The following is a 20,345-nucleotide window of genomic DNA, read 5'->3' as shown; positions in this document are numbered from 1 at the left end:
GTTTCTGAGGAGCCACTAATTTTTCTCATGGTTTGGATGCTGATACTCCTTGAAACTATAACATTTGCTTGGAAGTACCAATGTGATTTGTGTAATTGGATCAGTTTAATTTTTCTACCATTATCCTATGTCTGAAGGGACCTTTCTCAGATTTCTTCACTTGGAACCCACAGTGCATTCACAGCTAAAAATACTAAAATACTTAAGATTACCCTTAATAAACATGTTTCCCTGGAAGGAGAGGCAGGAATTTTCATACACAGGATCGGACTGGGCCGGCTGGGCACCAGGAAGAAATTCAGAGCCGCTCCCTACTTCAAACACTGCAACTCCCTACTTCCCTCCCTGGCCCTGGTCGCTGCTGTGTGTGAAGCAATAGGTAAGCACAGGGGGACAGAGGGGGGTCACAGCTGAGTCTGACACTGGTCACGCAACTTGCCGTTTGTGTCCTAAGGGTAAGGCCAGACGAGGAGATTCGGGGAGATTTTGTCACCTGGTGAGGCGACAGTGAGGCAACTTTGGGCGACTATTGAAAACGCATCGCCGCGTGTGCATTAGCGCAGGCGATCTTGCGCTGTAGCCTATGGGGAAAAGAAGCTGAGGCAGTTCGGGGAGATAGTCGCGCAAAAGATGTGGCGATAACTCGCCAGGCGACAAAATCTCCCCGAATCTCCTTGTCTGGCCTTACCCTAAGGCTTTCTTCCATATCACCCCATAACAAGACAAACATAGGCTCTTCCTCATTGTGGGCAGATTATTGTCTATTTTTAAAGCTATTTATATGATCCCAGAACAAAGGCCAATTTAACTTTAGATCCAAGAACAATAAGGTTAGAATCTTACAATAGCCCAGTCACAGGCAACTAAGATCTTGAGGTTCACAAACATAACCCACTTCCCCTGAACAATCTGTAAAGGAAAATTGCAAAGGATGGGCTTTTAAAGGAGAAGGAAAGCTATGGAGGCATTTTATTGCCAATTGATTAGCTTCAATAGTGCAAGCTAGAATGCTATATTTATTCTTTAGAATGTTTTACTATACCAGTGTAAAAAGCTCTAGAAGCTCTCTGTTTGTTTAGGATAGCAGCTGCATTATTAGCTTGGTCTGACATCACTTCCTGCCTGGGTCTCTCCCTGCTCACTTATAGCTCTGGGCTCAGATTACAGCAGAGAATGGGGGGGAGAGGAGCAAACTGAGCATGCTCACGCCCGGGGCAAGGAGGTTTAAGCTGAAGGCAGGAAGTCTGATACAGAAGCCCACGAGTACACAATAGAAGGAAAGAAATGCAGTGTTTCTTTTGACAGAGGACTCAGAGCACCATTACTTTGAGGATTTACTGGTATATTTAGGTGGACCTTTCTGATAAGTCTTACTTAGTTTTAACCTTTCCTTCTCCTTTAACTTAGATACCGCAGTTGCTAAATGAATCATCACCAGTTTTTCTGTATGCTAAAGGTGATGTTGTCATGGTGTTTTAAGGATTTTTAAGCCTTTTCAGATAGAGAGTGGCTTGTTCCAGGGGCGTAACTACAAAGGAAGCAGACCCTGCGACTGCAGGGGGCCCAGGAGGTATAGGGGCTACATGAAGATCTAACTCAAGTAAAATTTCAATAAATATTGGTTAAACAGGTCAACCTCTAGACTTTTTTTCAGGGCTGAAAAATAATTTGCTGTGGGACCAAGTAATATCTAGGTACACCACTGGCTTGTTAATCTTTGGGTTATACACTGTCCGCACCTACACCAAACACATCTATTAAAGTAGTTACTGCATTGCCTTGGATGTGCACATTCTTGTTTACATGCGCAGGAGCATAATTAAGCATATAATCTCAAAATCTCAGAACAAAAACAGGATGAACATTTATTCATCAAAAAAGCTCTGCAAACAATTGCAAAACAAAGTATTAGCGATATACAGCGCATAAAATTATAACGCTCAAGAGCCTGTTAGCTTCCATCCCCTCATATTTACACAGTGCCATATCTGTTTGTCCTGAATCTCTTTGTCCCCTGAGCATTTAAATTTTCTGAAGACAAGCTAAATGGCTGGTAAGTTGATAGAGTATCTAACAAACAATTTACACTGTATGAAATGTTGCTCACATTTAGGTGTGTTTTGACGTCTTTCCTTATGATGGATATGTGGGACGAACCTTATTGAAAAGTTTATATGACGTTTTTCAAATGTGGGTTTGTTTGGCCTTCACTGAAATACAATATAGTGGTGTAAGTCCGGCCAAATGCCGAATGAATGGATCATTCTGTTGCTTGGCAGACTCGAGTCATATTAAAATCCTAGGTATCAAACAAAAATACCTGTAGTATGGGAGGTATGGGATCCGTTATCTGGAAACCCATTATCCAGAAAGCTCTGAATTACGAAAAGGCTGTCTCCCATAGACTCCGTTTTAAAAATGATTTCCTTTTTCTCTTTAATAATAAAACAATACCTTGTACTCGATCCAAACTAAGATATAAATAAAACAGCCTATTGGGTTTATTTAATGAGTTTCTAGTATGAAGAACCAAATTACAGAAAGATCCATTATCCAGAAAACCACAGGTCCCGAGCATTCTGGATAACAGGTCCCATAACTGTATGTTAATAACATAAGAGAAAAAGTTTTGGCAGTCTTGGAACTGTTCTTTAGGCAACAAAATATAAACTGGTGCCATAAACTCCCTCCTCCCCAGAGAAAATTAAAGCTGAATATTTAAAAAATATATATATATTGTAATATCTCAAGTCCCATCAGCTTATATCGGTCGTCAGATCCAGTTTACCGAGATTCAAATATATTACTCAACTGCAGACACCTATTAACTTTAGGGTTTTTTTTCCTTTTTCCTTTTTTTGTTCTGAATGGACTGTTAGTTTCGGATTTCATCATGGACTTTTGGAACAGCCACAAATCTCCTCCTTTTTAGAACATCCAGGTCTGCAAAACTGTTGTCCCACAGATACTCAATGGAAAGGATTTTGGTCGGCTTATGATACAGGAAATATTTGTTGAGATAAATCTCATCATGCCAGACTGCTTCCAGGTTGTGTTCTTTGTCCGTCATCATTGTATTATGGCAGAAGTTAGTCAGTTTGTAGACCTCCTCTACAGTGCCTCCAAAAAATCCTCCTGCATAATAAAAGTCTCCCTCGTCTTCAGGTATAAAGGCCTGGGATTCTGGCCACGCTCATAGGAAAACTCTTTGCGATCAGCTGCAGGGAAGCTAGGATGCAAAGTGCCAAAAACATCACTTAAAATTTCCACGCCAACTTCATAAATGAATTCCATATCTATGTCCACACAGACCAAGTAGTCCACCTCGTTGACGAAACGTTTATGGCTGAGGTCCCGAATCATCTCCATCTGTCTCATGGAGACCTCCTGCCATCTTTGGTAACTGGGGACGTTTAGAATGACCAACCGTCTCCCTTCAGCAACAATTATATTAGGAATCTCACTGGCACGATCCATGTAGATATAGTAGTTGACTTTGTGCCCCACCATGAAGAACTTTTCAGCTGATTCAATAAAGGTTTTTGCAAACACTGTACTGAAGGAATCAAAATATACAATTAAAACACGCCTACTGCGGAACTGGAAAACACTGGAATGTACACTCATTTTTTTCTACAGTGAATGTGTTATTGCACTACCTATATAAAGCAAGTTAAAAGTGTCTGAAAACAAGGAAAACAAGTTACCGAGGAGTTTCATGACCATATAAAAACACGAGGCCGAAGGCCGAGTGTTTTTATACAGGTCATGGAACTCCGAGGTAACTTATAATATCCTCATATTTTACAACTGGGGGTACTTTATTAATTATAATACACAAATTTTAGTGAGTCATGTGACAGAAATTACATCACTACTCACCGTTTATAACTGATGACATCACTACTCACCGTTTATAAGGATATAATTTACAAGATATTCACAGCTTTTGTGTATTATAAGGATATAATTTACAGGATATTCATGGCTCTTGTGTATTATATATGTATATATATAACAGCAGCACAGAGCATGTGCAGTGAATCAGCAGAAAAGAAGATGGGGAGCTAATGGGGCATCTTGGAGACACAGATCTTTACTGCTAAAGGGCTGTGGTTGACCTTGGGCTGGTACAGAAGCCCAAAACATAATGTGCAACATTTTTAGCTACTTTAGTTTAACTTTCCTTGTACTTTAAAGAAAAAAAACACTTTCCTTACAGGTGCTGTTCTTTTTGTAAACAAAGCAAAGTAAAACAAGATCTTATCTCTTTTTCAATGCAACAGAAATATTTCATCTTGACAATAACAAATGTTAGTGTGTTCACAGTACAGCAGAGCTTGATTAGACAATGTAGTCCCCTGCAATATGACTGTCCCCAGTATATAATATGTTAGCAGAGTTACCCATACTAAGTAACAGGAACAGAGGTTACCTGCTATCCTACAGTCACAGTCCCTTCCCAGAGACTCTTATCCCACTGCTACTATAGACACCATCTCTCCCTACTATACCTGCTATCACACAGTCACACTCCCTTCCCAGAGACTATTATCCCACTGTTACTATAGGCACCATCTCTCCATACCATATCTGCTATTCCACAGCCGTAGTCCCTTCTCAGAGAAGACTATACGATAACCTGTACATTTTCCACACTCCAGGCAGATTAACTGACTCGTTATTAAAATATATTGTGAGCTCCACTGAAGCATGATTGATGATCAATCTGGAAAGCTTGTTTGCATGTCAGCATTATATTGCTGCTGTTGACTTAGTCATTTACTTTCTGCTCTTTCATGATAAAGTATTAGTAAACCTGAGTTGCGACATTTGTTACAATAGAATGACCTGCCCTTTGAAAATAAAATGCTCATTAGAACATACTTTATGTCCTGTAACATTCTGTGAAGTAAAGCCAAAAGCATTATAGATTATTTTATAGCTCTGAAGGAGGTTAAGAACAAGAACCAAGTCACTTTGCCACCCAAGGCAGCAAGGAATAAAAGAAAGTCTGTTCAGAATAGGGTTAATGGCAATGATATGGCTAATGTAAGGCAATCACACACGTATTTAATGTGTATCTTTAAAGAAACAATTGACTGAGAAAGGCACCATTAAATGTAGTATAAGAAGTAGGACTGCTGCTTCTAGTGGGGATCAGAAAGGATCTGTGCAGCTACTGGGACAGAATGATTTGTTATACAGATAGCTAGAATCTCAGCTGCCATAAAGCAGGACAGTCAAAGTAAATTGGGTTCAAAACACTCACGATTAGTTTTTCTTGGCGGTGCTATCTTCCAGTCACGTGACTCAACGCGAAAATCGACAGGGGAAAAAAGAAGATGCACTCATCCAGTTCAAAGCGGGGTACTCAAGGTATCTCCAGTGCTTTATTGGTGCGGAAAATCAAACGTTTCTGGGGCTTCTTCACTGATGAAGGGGGCGGGAAGCCCCAGAAACGTTTGATTTTTCCGCACCAATAAAGCACTGGAGGTACCTTGAATAAAGCAGGACAGGACTGCAGCTTACAATGGGGATCAGATAAGATCTGTGCAGCCACTGGGACAAAATGCTCTGTTATACAGATAGCTAGAATCTCAGCTGCCATAAAGCAGGGCAGGACTGCTGCTTACAATGGTGATCAGATAGGATCTGTGCAGCTAGTGGGATAGAATGCTCTGTTAAACAGATAGCTAGAATCTCAGCTGCCATAAAGCAGGGCAGGACTGCTGCTTCCAATGGGGATCAGATAGGGATTTTTATTAAATAATTTAAATAAAAACATTAGCAAAAACAAAATACACTAACGTTCAAATTTTCAAATCATAGACAGATTATGAATGAACAATTTTTACATAAAGCAAATTAAATATCATCAAAAGAAATTTCCCATGTAAAGTTAATTCCCCTCCACCAATTTATATTTTCTTTATTTTTACTAATTTCTTTAAATCTGATAAAATACAAATCCTTGAGAATTTTCTTAACAGTCAAATCCATGGTTCCTTCCTCCCTCCCAAAGGTTTTGCCACACCTACTCATCCATAAGTGATACCGAATTACAGAAAAAATAATAAAAAGTGTTTCTTTCTCCAATGAATGTTTTCTGCTAATGATACCATAGGCCCTTTCCTCATAAGTTCCCCTACAAAGGCCCTTAATACCCAGTATTGTCAGGACATGGTCATAAAGATTACGGGAAACGGAGCAGTTTATCAAAAAATGGTCTGTAGTTTCTTCTTCTCCACATCCCCAAGGACAGAATCTTTCAACAATATTGAGAAAGCTCACGTTTCCTCTCAAGAAAAGTTTTCCCTGTAACGCCAGCCATGCATTGTCGAAAAGCTTCCCAGGTAGCCTGTGGCCATTCAAAAATTTAATGCAATCCCCCATACTTATCGTAGGGCAATCTTTCAAAATCGGTGCAGAAGTAAAAAAGGAATTAAGCACCAATCTATATAATTCCTTTCTAGGGAGATTTTCCATGTCCCTAAAACTCAAGTTCCATTTCTTAAGAAGTTTTAACCCCAGAAGAATGTGCTGCGGAAACCCACCCTCCCTTATCCGGACCCCCTTCACTCTACCGCCCTCCATCCAGTCTCTGATAAAAGGCGAAACCCAGGACCTGACACAGTTTTCCCACAGAGAACACGTCCTTTGACCCAGGTTACCAAAGTTGAATTTCAGGAAAATGGTGCCAAAGAAAGCGATTGGACAAACCATCCCTAAACCTCCTTCTTTCCTCTGCAGGAATGTTACCCCTCTTTTTACTGGGTTCAGTCTGCTCCCCCAAAGCATCTGGAAGAACAGACTGTAGACCCGAGCATAGAGAGATTCTGGCAAGGGATACACATAAGCAATAAAAAGAAACAACGGGATCAAAAAGGTCTTGATCAGATTAACCCTTTCTCTATAGGTCAGCTTCCAAGATCTCCAACGCTGAACTTTTGCCAAACCAACATCCACTTTCTCTTCCCAATTTAATCTGCTATTATCATCCCTTCCAAATTTCACTCCCAAGATTTTAACCTGCTCTGGGGCCACTGGGAAATTTCCGGCCTGAAAATCCGGTTCCCCTCCTAGAGTCCAAAAAGCTTCTGACTTTTCATGATTAACTGAGGATCCAGAGGCCCTTGAGTAGCTTCTGATACAATCAGTGATCACCTCAACCTCCGCCTGCTTAGAAATGACCACTGACACATCATCCGCGTAGGCTACAAACCTGAGTGGCTGCCCGCCGGGCACACAGACCCCCTCCATGCCCTTCTCCTCCAGCATCCTCAGGAAGGGATCCAGAGCAAATACATAGAGAAGAGGACTCAGAGGGCAGCCCTGCCGCACCCCGGCCCCAACATCAAAGCTTTCACCTTGCCAGCCATTAATCAGTGGGAAGCTTTTTGCCCCTTCATACAAATTCCTTAACCATCTAATAAATTTACCCGGGATGCCGTATTTAGACAAAACAGCCCATAGATAGTCATGGTTAACCTTATCAAAAGCTTTAGTTTGATCCAAAGACAACAGGTATTTGCCCCACCCATGAGCTTTGCATGACTCCAAGGCTTCCCTTAAAGTAAGGAGGGCCCCAAAGATGCTCCGCCCCTTCACCGTGCAGAACTGACAGGACGATAATAAAGTGCCAGAAAACAAAATCAAACGTGAAAAAAGAATCCTTGCCAGAATCTTTCTGTCAGAATTGAGAAGGGCAATCGGCCTCCAGTTCTCAACCTTCTCATCATCCTTCCCCTTTGACAGCAAAATTAAAGAAGAACACCTCATTGACTCAGGCATACCCCTCTCCAAACATTCATTAAAGATCTTAACTAACACCGGGACTAACAGCGATTTAAAGGTCTTATAAAACTCTGCTGTTAGCCCATCAGGCCCAGGAGCTTTCTTGTTGTGCATTTTATCAATCGCACCCGCCACCTCTTCTTCCTCAATATTTGCTGTCAATGGGGAAAAGTCCAAATTTACTGTATCAGGTCCTGTGGTCGCTTTTAAGAAATTCTCAGTCCTTTCCCTCTCCAAAGTTTTACTTCTGAACAGATCAGCATAGTACGACCTTACAACCCCGAGGATACCCTCCCTGGATTTCTGCATAACTCCCTCGGAGTCAATAAGGCCAGTCACCTGCTTTTTCTTAAAGGTCTCTCTACAATTCTGAAAAGGATCAGGGGAGTTTTTTGCCCCAAAATCTCTCTCCAGAATCATAGAGTCCTTGCGACTGTACTGATGCTGTCTAATCAGATATTTCAACCGGGCAATTTTCTCCCCCACCACCCCGGCCGAAATTAAGGTTTCCAACTTCTTCCTCAGAGACTGGTATGTTTTAGATCTTAAACCCTCCCGTTTAACAGATAGTTTTGTGAAGAAGGTTCGGATTTCTTTTTTTGCTTCCTCCCACCAGTGTACAACAGAATCAAAAAAATCCAACTTAGACCATTGGGCCTCAAAAAATCTTTTGAAGGAACCATTCTCAGCTGCATCTTTTAAGGAATTAATTCCTAGTCTCCACAAACCCCTCCCCCTCCTAGGAAGGTTTGACAGTCCCAATTTACAAGAAACCATGAGATGATCTGAAAATTCTACTACAGATTCTTTAACTTCAGAAAAAGTCTCTTTTTCTTTAACAAAAATTAAATCTATACGGCTGCTCCTATTTGCACAGAAATATGTATGTATGCCCTTCCTTCCTCCCCACACTGCTACATCGATTAATCCAGCCTGTTTAATCATGTTTGATAAAAAGACTCCTTCATATTTATTAAATTTCCCAGTCCTATCACCTGGATTTAATGTCTGGTGAAGTCTCCAGCTAACACCACTGGGTAAGAAACATAAAGGTACTGCTTTACCTCTTCTAACAAATCTTTTCTTTCTGCAATTGTGTGAGGGGCATAAACATTTATGAATCTGAAAATTTCCCCTTTAATATCCACATCAAGTAGAATACACCTCCCAAAACTAATGTCCAAACGTCTCTTTATCTTAAGATTAGAAAAGCCTTTAAAAAGGATTCCTATTCCCCCTGCTGATTCCTCTGCAATTGACCAAAAAGATGGTCCTAATTGCCAGTCCCTTTTGCATTAAATACATCCACATTGTTTGATAATCTGGTTTCTTGTAAAAAATAAATGTCTGATTCTGTTTTACTTAAGAAATCATAAACCTCCCTTCTCTTATTTACATTCTTTATGCTGCACACATTAATGGTGCTTATTGAAATTATTTGTTCAGGCATCTTGGGGATTTAGACAGCCTTCCCATTTTAACTTCTCCGTGCCTTTTGGATTGAGGCTTCTCTGAAGCACCCAAAAAATTGTCCTCAACAAACAAATCCTCTTCATCCACTGACTCCCACTCCTCCTCACTATCATTCCTTCCTTTCCTCTTTTTCCCTTGTTCTTCCATTATCTCTGTCTCCATAGGGGAAGGATTTAAAATTTCTGAGACCTTTCCTTTTTCTCTTCCTTCTTTTGATTTTTTAATGGTAATGGTTCATTCTTTTTTAAAATACTTTTCCCTTTTTTTTTAACCTCCTTTTTATTTTTATCATTCTTACCATCTTCCTTTCTTATCCTTCTCACTTCCTCTTCTTCCTCTGCCAAATCTCCCCAAGACTTCCCAGAAGGTAATTCAAACCTATTTGAAATTGTTATGTTACTTCCCACAACCATTTTCCCCACAGCCTTACCGGACCTTTTTCCCACCACCTTCCAATCCTCCTTCCTTCCTTTTGAAGTCCCTTCATCATTTCCCCCATTCCCATGTGCAGCCTGAGAAGCACAGTCCTCTCCACCTCCTTCTCCCACCTGCTTTTTCCTATATCCTGGCCCACCTCTATAGTCATGTCTTCTTGCAAAAACTCCTGCTCCACCCTAGGACAACTTCTGACAATATTATGCCAGGCCTCAGGACAGTCACGATGTGTATGGCCCAGTTCTGCACAAAGGTTACATCTTACTTTATCACATTCTTTGCTAAGATGCCCCTGGGCCCCACACAACGCACACAGTTTCACTGTACAGTCTCCTGCCAAATGTCTTCTTGAGCCGCACTTGTAACACTGACGGGGCTGCCCTGGATAAAAACAAACCCCCCTCTCTTTCCCAATGAAAAAGGAATTTGGGAGATGCTGAGTCACATTGTTATCAACATTCAATTTAACTTGAACCTTCCATCCCACCACCCAAAATCCCTCCTCATTATAAATTGGTTTTAAAGGTGTTTGGACAGTGCATTGTCTTCTTAACCAAACCAGAACATCCTCAGGAGGTATAGATTCATTTTTAAAAAATATAGTCACCGTCTTAACATCAGGTTTTGAAACTGGGATTGCTATGAAACCTTCCCACACTGAGGATGTTCTCTTTTCCTGATATAGATTCCAAAATCTGTCCAAACCTTGCGACAACTTGAAACTGAACTCAAATTCCACATCTGAAACCCCAATAAAGGCATTCACATCAACAGGAGTAAACCCCATAGATTCCTTTATCAGATTTCTACAGACAAATCTACTGCCTGGGCACTTTTCCTTTCTCCTTCCCATTTAATTTTAACAACATTCCTTCGTTTAAACACAGTGCCATCATACATGGGTTCCTCCTGCCTCACAAAAAATCTTCTCTTCTCCCAAAAACTTTTGCTTCCCTGTTGCACATCACCTGCATCATTTACCTGTGCAGCCCTTTGATTTTGCTCAGCAGAATTAACTCCCGCACCTCCCCCACTCACTGCATTAACCATTCCATTGCCAGAAGGTATAAGCTGAGCAATCCCACCAGTAGCAGAAACATTAGAATTTAAGTTGGAAAAGTTGGTGTTTTTAGCAATAGAATTAGAAGCACCTTGATTAGAAGCAACAAGGTTAGAGTCAGAGCAATTAGGGTTGGAAACAGAAGGGACAGGTGTAGAAACAACAACAACAGTTTGTGTTTTCTCTGCTCCCTCCCCCTCCCCCATATGCACAGAGTCCAAATGCGCAGCTGCAACAGATTTCACTTTTTCTGCAGTTCTTTTCATTTCATCAAAACGATCTTTATTTTGAAAAGTCTCTTCCCAGGGTTTAATAATTGGCATAATTTTTCCTATTTCTTCATTAATCTCCTCCAACTCTTTATTTTTCTCTGCCAGCTTTCTTATTCGTAATGTCCTTAACAATCCTTTAGTAAATGCAAGGTTTGCAATTTCCAGCTCAATGTCTTTTTCTAGTTTACTTTTTCTCTTTCTAAGCGAGTCCATAGCTTTTAAAGCTGCAACAATCCGTGTGGAATCAACACAAGAATCAATGTCTTTACTCTCTGCAGTAACACAGTCTCCATGTATTTGCACAGCACCCTTTGCCCCTACCTTAACTCTGGGCTCCTCTGCACAGTCCAAGGCCCCCTCAGCCATTTGCACAGCAAGGCTTCCACAGGCACAATCCGCAGCATTCTCTGCAGCCACTTCCGCATCACGTGTTCCCTTCTCCGGGTCTCTCTCCCAGCATGCACTGCTAGCCTTGCAATGCTTTAGGGACTCACTGGTAAGCGCCGCACTCACATCACAGGTCTGCTCTGTCTCACCTGCCGCCATTACTGCCGCCTTCTCCACACCAACACTGAAAGTCCCGCTCCTCTCATGGCTCTCACATTCTCCACTGTCGCCCACCAACGCTGTCTCAGAGGAAACTTCCACAGGGACATCAGTAACAGGCATCAAACTGTTAGGGGCATTCTGAGAGGTTCCGGAGCCAGATAAAAGTAAAGGGGGCATGCTTAAAGGGATACTTGTGCTTGTTTGTGAAACATCCATATCAGACAATAAAACTGGAGTTCTTTCCAAATCATCTGACATGGCTTGAGAGTTTGTTTCCATCAGTTCCTCTTCCCCACTACTTTCACTGTCTCTCTTGTATTCCACCTTATTCCTGCTGCTTTTAGCTTTGCTTGTACTTTTCTCCACCTCCATTTTCTGTCTCAATCCTTTCCTTCTTTCTGCAACTACTTTTTCTTTCTTCACACGGAATGAAACTCTTCTTTCCATTTTATAAAAAAGTAAGAAAGGGCTGGAAATAAGTTCCCAAAAACAGGGAAAAAGCTGCCCCCCAGACCCTTAGAGGGCCAGGGGAAATTGCACCACACAGGAGCTCCACAAAACACGTCTGCTCACTTTGTGGACCAGATAGGATCTGTGCAGCCACTGGGACAGAATGCTCTGTTAAACAGATAGCTAGAATCTCAGCTGCCACAAAGCACGACAGAACTGCTGCTTACAATGGGGATCAGATAGGATCTGTCCAGCCACTGGAACTGAATGGTCTGTTATACAGATAGCTAGAATAAGCTATACCCATTTAATGTACTGACTAAGGGAAACAATAAAGCATACAAATAAAAAGGTGCCTTGTACATAAATACCATAATTAGTTTTTACACATTGCAAAGTAGTTAGCGGATACTTTACAGAGAGGGTGCCCAGAGAAGGAGTGGGAAAAGCAAAAGAGGAGGGTGTGAGCAGGAAGCGACACAAAGATAATAGATAATGTCAGGGAGACATACGTAAAAGGTGCAAACAGGTGGAATATCCAAGACAGACAAGAAATTACACCGGCTAGTATTTCCTGAAACAGGTATGGGGGTATATTATCTGGTATATTTGGGACCTGGGGATTTTCAAAATAAGGAGACTCAAACATTTTAAAGGAACAGTTCAGTGTGAAAATAAAAACTGTGTAAATTGGCTGGGGAGCTTTTTAATTTAAAAAGAAAAAACCTTTTCCCCAGCAACAAATATAATTTACAATGTAATCATTTAAAAAGTATTTAAAAAGTAAAAAGATTAAAAAGTAACCCTGTATATGAATAATGAAGCTTTTTTAAAATTACTTTTGTCAAAAACAATATCTTTGGTTATATAGCAGCCTGAAATTACGACAAAAAACATATAAATTTAAATTTGCATATAAATTTAAAATTGAAACCGGCAATGTATAATACCTGTTATCCAGAATGCTCGGGATCTGGGGTTTTCCAGAAAATAAGTCTTTCTGTAATTTGTGTCTTCATACCATAAGTCTACTAGAAAGTCATATAAATATTAAATAAAACCAATAGGCTGATTTTGCTTTCAATAAGGATTAATTATATTATAGTTGGGAACAAGTACAAGCTACTGCTTTATCGGAAAAAAATGAAATTTGTATTATTTGGGCCTTTCTTAATTCAGAGCTTTCTGGATGATGGATCCCATACAGTGGCGGAACTACTGGGGGAGCAGGGGGTGCGATTGGGCCAGGCCACGCACCCCCTCAGGGCCCCACGGCAGCTCGTGCACTGCTGTTTCCATACAGAAAATTGCATACGGAGGGGGGGGGCGGCTGCACATCCTGCACCAGGGCTCACCCCCCTCTAGTTACCTTACTGATCCCATACCTGTATTTCTAAAAACTTTGCATTTTTTTGTTGTTTCTACATTATCAATGAAATTTTGAGCACAATAAATTTTTTGCTTCCAATAAGGATTAATTATATCTTAGTTGGGATCAAGTACAAGCTACTGTTTTATCATTACAGAGAAAAAGGAAATTTAGATTATTTGGGAGATTACCTTTCTGGATAATGGATCTTTGTTATTTTCTGTTATACATACAGGTTTGGGACCTGTTATCCAGACTGCTCGGGATCTGGGGTTTTCCAGATAATGAATCTTTCAGTAATTTGGGTCTTCATACCTTAAGTCTACCTGAAAATCATGTAAATATTAAATAAATCCAATAGGCTGGTTTTGCTCCCAATAAGGATTAATTATATCTTAGTTTGGACCAAGTACAAGCTACTGTCTGTTATTACAGAGAAATAGGAAATTTGGATTATTTGGGAAACGGCCTTTACTTAATTCTGAGCTTTCTGGATAGTGGATCCCATACCTGTATTTATTTGTAAATATTTTGCCTTTTTTTGTTGTTTCTACACTATCAATTATTTCTAAAAACAATAAATATTTGTACTTCTTGGTTATCTTCTCTTTTTTTCTGTTTTTTTTTTACTAAGCTGGGGCTTTTATAAAGGTGGCAAAAGGTACTCACAGTTTTCAGAAGCGGAGACAATCGGTGTGTCTAGTCGGAAGATGTTCTAATGTTCTTCCCCGGTCTCTGAGGTATTCAACAGGTTTCGTCAGTTCACATGTGGTATCATTTCCTCCCCCACCCATTTTTTTTCTTAAAAAAAGGGATTTTATTGGTTGTCCTAGGGAAAATGCAGAGAATTATCATTAAATCCAAAAGCTCCACCTTGATTCTCATTTTTTAAATTGCAGATTACTTGTTTATTACAAATTGCAATATGTATGGAAAATAATCTGAATGTGGTTTGTGTATAAACCCAATGCTTTCCCCATCCCCCCATCCAAGTAGGACCTCAAGCAGCACCAAAGGGGACTCAGCCATAAGATGAGATTTTCGGATAATGTATATTTGATCTGTGGCTGATTCACCAATGTTACCCAATATTTGTAAACCTGATAGAACAGATATATATATATATATATAGACACACACCTGTGAATTGGGAATTGGTTAGTGTTACACAGAGATAACAAGCACGTAATCTAGTGGTCATGTGTTGTTTGTTCTAATATTCAAAATACAATTTGATACAATACCCATATACAATATTTTAGGTAATACCCATATCCAGTTTAAACTGGAGAAGTCCTAATGGTTTTCAGTAAGTATTACAAAGCTGACTACTTTCTTATTAACGTTCCTATAATGTTATAAAACCCATATAAGGAGTTACCTTATAGATGCCAAGTTTGTAAAGAATACTAAGAACTTGAATTAGCAGTAACAATTCCACATGTTTACTCATAGCCTATACACAATTATACCAAAAAACTATACCAGCATAGGAGGTATTTCAATGTACTAAGCACAATTCAGCAGGAACAAGTTTTCTTATAGTCTGTACAGAGAGACACAATAAAATTAAGGTAACATAGGTATCCGCCTGTACTTAGCACAATTCAGCAGGAACAGCCCCTAAGTTTTCTCATAGCCTGTATAGAAACATACCATAAAACTATGGCAGCATAGACATTCCCCTGTACTAAGCACAATTGAACAGGAACAGCCCCTAAGTTTGCTCATAGCCTGTATAGAGACACACCATAAAACTATGGCATCATAGGTATTCCGTATTCCCCTGTATTAAGCACAATTCAACAGGAACAACCCCTAAGTTTGCTCATAGTCTGTACAGAGAGATCCCATAAAACTATGGCAGCATATGTATGCTGGCATACCCTTGTCCCTTTAACTGTTTGGCTCGGAAAGGCAGGGTTTCTTTTGTAACACTCTATATGTAACATATACAGCAGCAGGAGCCACATATTTTGTATCTCAAACTGTTTGCCTGACTGTGCTAAATGTACGGATGTTATTGCAGTCCTGCTTGCATTTAAGTAAACCTTATTATTATCGCTATCTATTTGTCTATATAGAAACATTGGGGTAACAGTCACCCTCCTATAGTTCCAGGGGTACCCAGAGTACAAATAAACACTCACCCCAAATCTCCCCCTAACAGGCCTTCAGGCTGGGCCCCCTTAGCTCAAGGTTGTATTTGAGAATATTCTAGACACACAGCCTAGGCACTCTTACATTTGTGTTAGCCTGAAATCTGCAAACACTTTTTGACCATAATGATCCCTGTAACAGAATGCTGGGGAGTTTTGCTTTTCATACTTTTTGGGAGGGTAATACGACTGACCAGTTTCAACCCATCTCCCAGTATGCCACAGAACAGAAATGAAGATTTTCTCCACAGCACTTGGGAGGGCTTGGCTACTGCATCAGAGCTTTACTTTTACTGGATAATCTGCCGTGCACTCTGCAGCAAGCTCTTCGCTGATTGGTTGTTTTGGTGTGGGCTGACACAAAGACAAAACTGTGAGAAAGGGCAGCAAAAATATACATTAAGGGATAGTTTGGAAACATTATTTTGATGTAAAAAAGAATTGTTCTGTGCTCACAAAGCAATACCCTTATATAGGGTTCCCACATAGCTGATATTGCAACAGCCTAAATAATAAAATATTGTATTACAAATGTAGTGGCAATGTACTTTGTGATATGTAACACTCTCTTGTTTTGGCCAATTCCTTCATAGTCTTAATTTATTCTGTCCCAATTGTCCAGTATCCACCCCTCTTACATCATCAGGCAAACACCTCCAAGCACAGCAAGCCAGTATTCTTCTATTAAAAAGGTCATAACCCTACTCTCATACTGCCTATGGGAAATTATATGGCAGCTTCCACCAATATGTATGAATAAAACGTATAGACAAATACAAGGGGTCCTCTGCACTCAACCCATTATCAATATATTTAAGACATTGAGACATTTTATGCATACATCTACTAAAAATGCCTTACCCTTTAAACAAAACAGGGATTGTTTGTCCATATATTGCAATATATTTAAGTTGGCCAACTACTTCAAAGTCATACCGTATCTTGCCAGTCCTACACTCAAATTCCATCTGATTCATTAAGAATTCTATTGCTTAAATGATGACCCAAAACAGTCCTAAGCCCTCGCCGTATACCCCACTATGGAGGAACTCAAACTTTCAGCACCTATTGCCACTACTGGCCTAAACTGAGGATCCGGCACTTAAAGGGATACTGTCATGGGAAAAAATTTTTTTTCCAAAATGAATCAGTTAATAGTGCTGCTCCAGCAGAATTCTGCACTGAAATCCATTTCTCAAAAGAGCAAACAGATTTTTTTATATTCAATTTTGAAATCTGACATGGGGCTAGACATTTTGTCAATTTCCCAGCTGCCCCATGTCATGTGACTTGTGCTCTGATAAACTTCAATCACTCTTTACTGCTGTACTGCAAGTTAGAGTAATATCACCCCCTCCCTTTCCCCCCCCCCCCAGCAGCCAAACAAAAGAACAATGGGAAGGTAACCAGATAGCAGCTCCCTAACACAAGATAACAGCTGCCTGGTAGATCTAAGAACAACACTCAATAGTAAAAACCCATGTCCCACTGGGACACATTCAGTTACATTGAGAAGGAAAAACAGCAGCCTGCCAGAAAGCATTTCTCTCCTGAAGTGCAGGCACAAGTCACATGACATGGGGCAGCTGGGAAATGGACAAAATGTCTAGCCCCATGTCAGATTTCAAAATTGAATATAAAAAAATCTGTTTGCTCTTTTGAGAAATGGATTTCAATGCAGAATTCTGCTGGAGCAGCACTATTAACTGATTCATTTTGAAATTTTTTTTTTTTCCCATGACAGTATCCCTTTAAGTGATTTGTTAGTCAATGACACCTTCCCTACATTGGCCCAACTCAAAGAGAAACTGAATCAACCCACGATCCAGCTATATCGCTATCTCCGACATGCATTTATATCCCAATTTGGTTCACAGTCAGCCGCTACTTTGATTCCCCAGTATGAAGGAAGACTATGGGACCCTAGCTCCATCTGACCTCTACAAATCCCTGATCCCTGCTTTGGGAGATCCATTCAAAAAGGTAAAGAGCAAGTGGGTAGTGGATATACCTTATTTAGATAAGGCAATGTGGGATGATACTATAGAGGTATATGAGTATATGACTTCCTGATCTCTACCAGGGATAAGATGGTTCAATATAGAATAATGCATAGGACCTATATTACCCCACTGAGACTAAAAGTGATGGGCAGGCCCCGGATGCTGAGTTCTTCCACCTGTTGTGGACCTGCCCGCCAGTCCGAGAGTATTGGACCAAAGTGATAAAATATCTTACAGACCAGCTCCTCCTACTGGGAGTACTAACCCCGGAGATGTGCCTCTTAGGGCTAGTGGATGAGTTTGTCCCCCTGAATAAAACTAGAATTCTGTTAAAACAGTGTATTTTTATGCAAAGAAGCTTGTATCAATGAAGTGGATGAGCCCTCAAGCACCAACAATTCAACAATGGGTACAGATGGTAAATAATAAACTGCCTGTCATTAAACTCACATATATAGCCAGACGTTGTCCCCAAAAATTAGAAAAGGTCTGGGACCCCTGGCTGGATGCCAACCCAGAGTCAGCTCCTTAGATTTGATAATTCCTAACAATTTCAGTTAGTCCGGAGTGCCCCCCCCTCGCCCACCTGTTGATCTATGAGATGTATTTATACTATTTGATGACCTGCTTTGATGTATAACTGCTATTGGATTGTCATAGTAATTCTTGTGCATGTTAATGTGTGTGTTGTGTTGTGAAAAGCAAACATAAAAACCAGGTGATCCCACTGGTGGCTAATAAAAGGCCACAACTATGAGCACAACTTTCACTTGTTTGGTATGAATAAAACGTGAAAGCTTGCAGGATCCACAACACACACTTTCTTCTCTTTAAGGCAGTTTATTTACACACAGGGGGTGACCATATCAGGATATAAAACACAAATCATAAAAGTAAATCCCGCCCACTGGGCACTACCTTCACACATTTGATAAGTTCCTATGCTAAAGTGGGCCCCTTGTGGATTACCAGCAAAAATGCATACATTAGGGTCACCACTGTTCTGAAGATACTTTATTTTGGGGGATTTCTCAGCCTCCAGGCTTTTCCTCAATGTCTCAGATAGACTCTGTCACGGATTCCCTCTGCTCCTTGCAGTGGCAGGCAGCACCCCCAGCCCCTCTGGGAGTTCCTCACAAAGGCAGGTATCCTTCCTGCTCTGTGCCCTGCTTTGAAAGACCTTATTAACAGTCTCATTAGAAAGGACAGCTTTCCTGTGGAAAGAGAGTTCCAATAAAGAGAGTTCCCCCCCCCCCCGCTGCAGGTGTGCGCAGCCTAGGACGCGCGCGCATTCACACGCAACCGAGGGCATGCGCAACTGATGGAGAGTGAGGAAACACTTGCCGGAATACGGGTAGGTTGCACCCTAGGCACGTGCCTCTTCTGCCTCCTCCTAGTTCCGGCCATGGATTGGAGTACCCGGCTACTAAAGTCTTTAAACAGAGAAACCATTCTCTGCTTATCAACACCCTTCCTGAAGCTTACATTGACTACTGGGGAGAAATAAATACACCACAAACTATACAGAGATTATGCAGTCAATGATCTATACATTTAATCGCTGCCTCAATGACATAGGTAAGATGTCACGTGCGGAAGCCACTACGATTCCACATGTGCACGATGACACAAGATTCCCCCTTGGTCCATCATCCACTGATGCCAATGATCTTGCTTAGCCAAGCAGCCTCCCCCTAGGTCTCTAGTCAAAATGCAAGTCACTATTGCCCGTTAGGCATGACAATATCATCATAACGTACTGTACTAAGTGGAACAATAAGTCCGATTTAATGCCCAGTGCCTTATTTCTCTAGCATGCTGAGGTAGTGGCACGGGTCAACTAACTGCTTGCTGTGTGCTCTAAATGACAATCCAACCCAAAAATCAGTCTTGCATAAAAAACACCACAGATGGCATCAATGATGTTTATTTTCAGTTCATTTTCACAGTGAATATAGTGAAACACTGACAGAAATAACTGTAACTATCTTCCAAAGTAAAACTGTGCCCCACTGAGAAAAGACTGGAGGAAACCATTTAGCAGAGAGAGAGCACTTCCTGGTGTATACTGTATGTGTTGCTACGGCAGCAGATCACACTGTTTACTTCCTGCATATTAAAATGGCAGCCTGGTACATATATCTTTGTATGTAATATAATTACAAGATGGCTTAGTGACTTAGTGCTAGTCAGCAGCCTTCCTACAAGTGAATTATCCTGCATCTGTGACTAAAAAGAAAACTTTAGGGTACATCGGGCGGTTTTATAGAGTGTTTCGGTCCCCTTTAAAATTAAATTACACCCTGTTCACAAATAGGGCTTATCTTTTAGGCCAGGACTGGGATTCAACATATGCCCTGAGAGTTCAAGTACACAAACAGCCCCCACCGACCCCCTAAATAGTGACTGTCTATGGCATCTTACAACAGCCCCTCTGTCATTGGCTAAAATCCAGACTGCCAGTTTGTGCCTGTTACTTTTTATTTGTTTCCTGTTGGAACCCCAAGAGTTTCTGTGTTTCTCCTTAAAGGGAATGTTCACCTTTAAATGAACTTTTTGTATGATGCAGAGAGTGATATTCTGAGACAATTAGCAATTAGATTTAATTTTTTATATGTGATTTTTTAATTATTTAGCTTTTTATTCAGCAGCTTTGCAATTTCAGTCCAAATTACCCTAGCATCATGCACTGATTTGAGTAAGAGACTAGAATATGAATAGTAGAGGGCCTGAATAGAAAGCTAAACATTTGTCTGTTTGTTTTTTTAGATGGGGTCA

At 40.6% G+C, this 20,345-nt stretch overlaps 1 protein-coding gene and 1 pseudogene across 1 annotated transcript in view; both read right to left on the bottom strand.

Annotated features, from left to right (window-relative positions):
* The window catches only part of abo.2.L (ABO blood group (transferase A, alpha 1-3-N-acetylgalactosaminyltransferase; transferase B, alpha 1-3-galactosyltransferase) gene 2 L homeolog), a 36,036-nt gene extending 21,873 nt beyond the window's left edge, over positions 1 to 14,163 (bottom strand). Inside the window, exon 1 of the mRNA XM_018229525.2 lies at positions 14,075 to 14,163. The gene's annotated coding sequence lies outside the window, so the exon portion shown is untranslated. The remainder of the gene's footprint in view (positions 1 to 14,074) is intronic.
* LOC108698212 lies at positions 2,495 to 3,705 on the bottom strand (annotated as a pseudogene).
* Positions 14,164 to 20,345: the final 6,182 nt, after the last annotated feature.

This window comes from Xenopus laevis, chromosome 8L (assembly GCF_017654675.1).
Source record: "Xenopus laevis strain J_2021 chromosome 8L, Xenopus_laevis_v10.1, whole genome shotgun sequence".
In the NCBI taxonomy this organism is placed as follows: domain Eukaryota; kingdom Metazoa; phylum Chordata; class Amphibia; order Anura; family Pipidae; genus Xenopus; species Xenopus laevis.
Note: the sequence above shows the minus strand (reverse complement) of the source record. Positions and strands in the feature narration are given on the sequence as shown.